Below are 7,218 nucleotides of genomic sequence, written 5' to 3'. Positions count from 1 at the left end.
TGCCTCAGCCTCCCGAGTAGCTGGGACTACAGGCGCCCACTACCACGCCCGGCTAATTTTTTGTATTTTTAGTAGAGACGGGGTTTCACCGTGTTAGCCAGGATGGTCTCGATCTCCTGACCTCGTGATCCGCCAGCCTCGGCCTCCCAAAGTGCTGGGATTACAGGCGTGAGCCACCGCGCCCGGCCAAAATATTTCTTTTTTCAAAAGCCAGTGCCATGCTGTTAGCCTCTATGTACATTGGGCAGCCAGCCCATTGATTACTTAGTAACAAAAGCAATAGATTATTTTAGATGACTCCTTAACAACTTATTTTTCCTGAGACTTCAAATATCTTCTCTCTTACTCTCACTTTCAACAGTGAAAGAGAACTTGCATATGTTCCATCCCATCTGCACGATGTTCTACGTGTCTCTCCATATATACTTTGCCTTCTCTTCTGTTATTCCGGGTATACTTCTAAGGCAAACCTTTTGTTTTGTGCATTACATCCTATCTTCTTGTGCCTTCTTAAGAACACTCTCCAGCAGATTTTCCCTTTTCTGTCTCATCACATTTTCCCCATCCACTGGAACATTCCCATCGGATGTACGTTTGCTATGTCACCCATCTTAAGATTCAAAAAACTTCATTATTCTATAACCTTCTCTAGGGATGACTTTATTTCTCTCCTCCACTTTATAGCAAAACTCCTTGAAAAAGTGATCATATTCTTTCTTGAATGCATGTGGTCAGGTTTTCAACCCTGCCTGTCCTCTACTGAAGTAAGTTATGTCAAGGTCACCAATGACTCTGATTTGCTAAATTCGGTGGTCATTTCTCAGACCTTTTCTTTCTTTCTCTCTCTCTCTTTTTCTCTCTTTTTTTTTTGAGATGGAGTTTCATTCTTGTTGCCCAGGCTGGAGTGCAATGGCACGATCTCGGCTCACTGCAATCTCCACCTCCCGGGTTCAAGCGATTCTCCTGCTTCAGCGTCCTGAGTAGCTGAGATTGCAGGCATGCCCCACCACGCCCAGCTAATTTTGTATTTTTAGTAGAGACAGGGTTTCTCCATGTTGGTCAGGCTGGTTTCCAACTCCCGACCTCAGGTAATCCACCTACCTTGGCCTCCCAAAGTGCTCGGATTACAGGGTGAGCCACTGCACCCCATCTCTCTTTCTCGCTCTTTCTTTTCTTTCTTTCTTTCTTTCTTTCTCTTTCTTTCTTTCTTTCTTTCTCTTTCTTTCTTTCTTTCTTTCTTTCTTTCTTTTTCTTTCTTTCTTTTTCTTTCTTTCTTTCGTCTCTCTCTCTCTCTCTCCTTCCCTCACTCACTCCCTCCCTTACTTCCTTCCTTTTCTCTCTCTCTCTCTTTCTTCCTTTCTTTCTTTTCTTTCTCTTTCGAGACAGGGTCTCACTCTGTTGTGCAGACTAAAGTGCAGTGGTGTGATCTTGGCTCACTGCAGCCACAACCTCCCAGGCTCAAGTGATACTCCCACCACAGCCCTGCCGAGCAGCTGAGACTACAGGTGAGTGCCACCACACTTGGCTAATTTTTAAATTTTTTGTAGAGACAGGGTTTCATCATGTTACCCAGGCTGGTATCGAACTCCTGGGCTCAAGCCATCTGCCCGCCTTGGCCTCCCAAAGTGCTGGGATTACAGCTGTGAGCCACCATGCCTAGCCTAAACCTTCTCTTTCTTGACCAGTCTACAGCATTTGACATGGTCACTCCTTTCTTCAAACTCTTTGCAAACCCTTGGCTTTGGGATAACACACTGTCATGGCTCACCACCTTCATCACTGCTCATGCTTTCTTCGTCTCCTTTGCTGGTTATTCCTCATCTTCCTGGCCTCTACGTGCTAGCTACCCCAGGCCTCTGTATTTGAGACTTTTCTCTATATTCCCGTTCCTTATGTTAATACTTCCTAAACTTTTTCATATCATGGCCCATGCAGAAAATGACCACTTGTTTTGGCACACTGGGGTCAGTAAGGCCACCCAGGGCTTGAGGTGACCAGTCTAGAGGCTCTCGCAGCCTTCAGCTGTCACATCTTGACTCACCCATAACCCATTTATATGCTGAGAAATGTCAAGTGGAAAACTCTTTACCAGGTAATCACATCTCTCTCTTCCAGACTTTACTTATTTATTTATTTTTTTGAGACAGGGTCTCACTCTGTCACCCAGGCTGGAGTGCAGTGGCACGATCTCGACTCACTGCAACCTGAACTCCCCGGGTTCAAGTGATTCTCCTGCCTCGGCCTCCTGAGTAGCTGGGACTACAGGCATGTGCCACCATGCCCAGCTAGCTTTTGTATTTTTAGTAGAGATGGGGTTTCACCATGTTGCCCAGGCTGGTCTTGAACTCCTGGCCTCAGGTGATCTGCCCTCCTCGGTCTCCCAAAGTGCTGGGATTACAGGCGTGAGCCATAGTGTCTGGCTTGTCAATGCTTTTTACTTTAGCCATTCGAATGGGGGAGTAGTGGTATTTCACAGTGGTTTTGTGTTGCGTTTCCTTAAAGTTGAGCAACTTTTCATGTGCTTGTTGGGTATCCATACAGCTTCTTACAGTGTCTTTTGCTCATTTTTTTTTCAGTTGGATTGTTTATTATTTTTGATTTGTAAGAGTTCTTTTATTTTCACTTCCCAATATAAGTTCTTTGTTCTAAATACAAGACATGTGTGTTGAATATTTTCTTCTGGTCTATGGCTTGCTTTTTCTTTCTTTTAATGGTATCTTTTTAAGAGCCCGAGTTATTAATTTTAATGATACCCAGTTTGTCGTAAGTTTTTAAAATTTAGTGTTTTCAATTTCCTTTAAAATAATCTTTGCCTATCCCAAGTTTTCCAAGACATTCTGTGTTTCTTCTAGAAACTTGATAGTTATAGCTTTTCCTTTTGTTCTATCATCAACCTATATTATTTGAAAATGCCCTTATTTTGAGTTCATTTTTTAAGGATATTTACTCTGTATACTGAACTCTTGGTTGGTCGTTTCTTTTTTCTTTTAGCATTTCAAAGATGTTATTCCCCTGTCTTCTGCCTTCATACTTTCTGATGAGAAGTGACTGGTAATTTTAATTATTGCTCTACATTTTCTCTATTTTCAAGATTTTCTCATTATTCTTGGTTTCACTAGTGCCATGATATACATAGGGGTATTTTTCTTTGTGTTTATTCTACTGTGCTTCACTGAGTTTCTTGAATCTATGAGTTTATCTCTGGAAGGATTCCTTGAGGCCAAGAGTTTGAGACCAGCCCGGGCAATACAGTGAGACCTTGTCTCTACAAAAAATTCTAAAAATTAGCCAAACTGGAAAAGTTTTAGCCATTATTTCTTCTAATGCTTATTTTGACTCCTTCTCTTTCTTCTTTCCTCTGGTACCCCAGTCACACAGACGCTAGTCATTTCTTTTATTGTTCCGCAGGCCCAGAGCCTCCACACATGTGCTCAGAGAGGGTCTCTCAACAGTTCTCCTGTTCTGTCTCCAGTTTTTTTCACATACATTTGGTAAAGATCCATGGAGTAGAGTGGCTATGAGCACAGAGTCTGTGTGTATGGGGCTGTTAGGGATTGTAAACCATCACTCAAACCTTCATTTCATCTCTAGAAATTCATTAAAAGCTCACCCTTCTTACCCATCTGCAGCGAGATCCTCTGCCCCCTGCTGCTCGACCAAGGGAAGGCAACCATGCTTGTCAGTTTTTGGTTTTTTTTCATTAGGTTTTATGCATTCTCAGCTCTCTGATGTACTTGGAAAGACCGTGATTAGTGGTTAACCATCTTTTTCTTGTTGTTAGAGTGGGGAAACATTGTCTTGCAACCTCCTACATTCTAAATGGGAGTAGAATTATCCTGCTAGTTTTGGTATGTTATGTTTAATGTTTTCCTTTATAAGCACTTTTTAATTTCCCTGATATTTTTTTCTCTGGCCTCGGTGTATTTCTGAAATGTTTTTAAATTTCCAAACATACAGATTTGAAAAAAATATATTTTTATGATTGAATCCTAGCTTAATTACATGTTGATAGAGATTAAGGCGTGTACGCTTTGGAATGTTTAACATTTGTTTTTAACTTTTTAAAAAACATTTGCCTTAACCTTTTGAATGGCCAGTTTTTGTAAATGCTCCATGTGACTGAAAAGAGTATATAGTCTGTTTTTTAGTTATTGGTTCATTAAATCAAGTTTATTGTTCAGATTTTCTTTCTTTCTTTCTTGCTTTCTTCCTTATTTCGACAAAGTCTTGCTCTGTTGCTCAGGCTGGAGTGCAGTGGTGCAATATTGGCTCACTGCAACCTCCGCCTCCTGGGTTCAAGCGATTCTTCTGCCTCAGCCTCCCTAGTAGCTGGTATTACAGGCTTCCCGCCACCACGCTGGGCTAATTTTGTGTTTTTAGTAGAGACAGTGTTTCAGCATGTTGGCCAGGCTGGTCTCAAACTTGTGGCCTCAAGTGATCCGCTCACCTGGGCCTCCCGAAGTGCTGGAATTACAAACGTGAACTGCCGTGTCCAGCCTTGTTTTGTTTTATGAGACAGGGTCTCGCTCTGTCACCCAGGTTGGAGCTCAGTAGCACAATAATAGCTCACTGCAGTCTTGACCTCGTGGGCTCAAGCAATCCTCCCACCTCAGCCTCCTGAGTAGCTGGGACTATAGGTGCGTACCACCAAGCCTGGATAATTTTTAAATGTTTTGTAGAGACAGGCTCTTATGATTTTTTAATATTTTATTTTTATTGGTATGTAATATGTATACATACTTTTGGGGTAGAGGTGATTATTTATGTACCCATCTATTTTTGAGACAAGGTCTTGCTCTGTCACTCAGGCTGGAGTGCAGTGGTGCAATCATAGCTCAGATCAAATCAGTGCAATTGATATATCTACCACCTTAAATATTTGCCTTTTCTTTACGCTAGAAACATTGAAATTATTCTCGTCTAGCTATTTTGAAATAAATATGCAATAGATTACTGGAAACTATAATCATTCTTCTGATCTATCAACACTATGTTATGATTTTTTATGTAAGAAAAGTCTCGCCTGTCTGAGAACAGTGAAGTCTTTAGTCTTATTTCATAGCTATTCCGATATTGGGGACTTGTTTTCAATTTGATTGTCATCAGCCAAGCATAGGAAATTTTTCCCATTTGAAATAGTAGGATCTATTATTGACTCTGACTCTACGAACTTCCGGAGCGAGTCTTGGATAGTCATCTAATTTCCCTGTTGGCAGTATCTTTGGCGAGTGTTACGGGAGATTCACTAAGATCACTAATACGCTAAGATCATAGTGCCACAGTTTATCAGAGCTGGAAGGAACCCCAGGAATCGCCAACCCTCTTCCTGTACAATGACATCACTGAACTCTAGACAGGGAAAGGGACCTGCTTAAAGTGTCACGTAAACTGATGGCAGAGCTGGGACAAAGACCCTAATCTCTTGACCCTCCCAATCCAGGGCCTTCTTCCTCTGCACTCGCCTCAGAGGCAGAATACTAAATCATGCCTGAAGTTTTAATATTGTTTTGTCAGAGTTGATTTAGAATTGACAGCGACAGGAGTGTCTGGAAATTAAAGTGTAGGAAGTGCTGTGGTCCCTTGATGTGTAATTGTAGACAGGAGTAAAAGACTTGAGCAGGGGCGGGAGGATTTGTACACAGAGCTTTTTGGCTGTGCAGGAAATTATAAATGCTGCTGTAACGCTTGTGTTGTCTCATCCTGTTTGGAGTAAGGAAAATGTTACTCCACATTTTTTGTTTTTAATGTTACAAGTTTCCCTTTCACTTCTTCCTTCAGTTCGTTTTCTGCCTCTTTTCTTCTTTCACTGCTTTGTTAGATACCATTAACCCTTCTTTTTCTGTAATCTTTGTTTCTTTCCCTACTAACCTCTGACATAAAGTATTAATTTTTGGTAATTTTTTTTTCTTTCTTTGAAGTGCTCCTTCTGGCTACAAAAACTTCCAATTAAGTTTTTTAAATAAAAGATAGAAGTTAAAAGCAACTGCTGCCTGGGGTTAGCAGGATGGAAACTTGTAGTTGCTTGAAGCTGTACTTCAAAAAGAGAAAAACTCAATTTTAAAAGTGTAGAGGCTTATTCATAAGATACATTGTGTTCAAAAAAATGACTCTGTGGGTACTCTAGGCTGTGGAGAAGTCAAACTGTAGGTCACTTGTTCTATTGTATTTATATACAGAATATTCTTTTTCTATGTAATATTTTTATTCTAAATAAAAGGAAAGGGAACATTTCCAGCATCTGGATTCTTGTTTATTCTATTCTTGGTAATAACGTTAATTAATTAAATAATGAGATTCTCATCTTTATTCACTAAAGAACTTTGATGAAGTTCTTACGTATATTTCCTTTTCTGTGCTACTTTTATACACCAAAAGAATATAGGAAGGTATCTCAAATTTCCCATTTTAGCAAATTCTCTTGTTCCTAAATTCCACTTACAAAGACACCCCAGAGAGTGTGCATGTATTCGGCAAGGAGTCACACAGACGGTAATGAGTAAGTGGCTGGGGGCTCAGTTGTACACAGGCTGCCTCCTTTAACTGCAGGTATCCAGAGGGCTGTGAGCTTCTTCTGTCTTCTTTCTTCTCCTTCTCCTTCTCCTCCTTCTCTTTCTCCTTCTGCTTATCCTTCTCCTCCTCCTCCTTCTCCTCTTTCTCCTCCTATTCCTCCTCCTCCTCCCCCTTGTCCTTCTCCTCTTCCTCCTCCTCTCCCCTCCCCCTCCCCCTTCTTCTTTTTTTTTTTTGAGGCAGGGTCTCACTTCATTGCCCAGGCCAGAGTGCAGTGGTGCAATCATAGCTCACTGCAGCCTTGACCTCCTGGGCTCAATTGATTGTCCTGCCTCAGTCTTCCTAGTACTGGGACTGCAGGCATGTGCCATCACACCTCATTGTTGTATTTTTTATAGAGATGCGGTTTCCCTATATTGCCCAGCTGTTCTCGAACTCCTGGGCTCAAGCAATCCTCCTGCCCTGGCCTTCCAAAGTGCTGGGATTATAGGTGTGAGCCACCATGCCTGGCTGTGAGTACTTCTTACAGCCAGGAGAAAACACTTGCTTCAGGGACTCTCTTTTTCCTTTGGCTTAGGCCTATTGTGGCTAGAAGTTCTCGGATTCCTTTAGTTCACTATTATTGAAAACCAGCAATGCAAAGTGTGGGCTTCCTAGAAAAACCAGAGGCAACATGGAGAAAAGAGAGGTAACTCATGAAAAAAAAAATCA

Source organism: Gorilla gorilla, chromosome 20 (assembly GCF_029281585.2).
Source record: "Gorilla gorilla gorilla isolate KB3781 chromosome 20, NHGRI_mGorGor1-v2.1_pri, whole genome shotgun sequence".
Taxonomy (NCBI): Eukaryota; Metazoa; Chordata; class Mammalia; order Primates; family Hominidae; genus Gorilla; species Gorilla gorilla.
The sequence above is the reverse complement of the archived record's forward strand: the minus strand, read 5'-3'. Positions refer to the sequence as shown.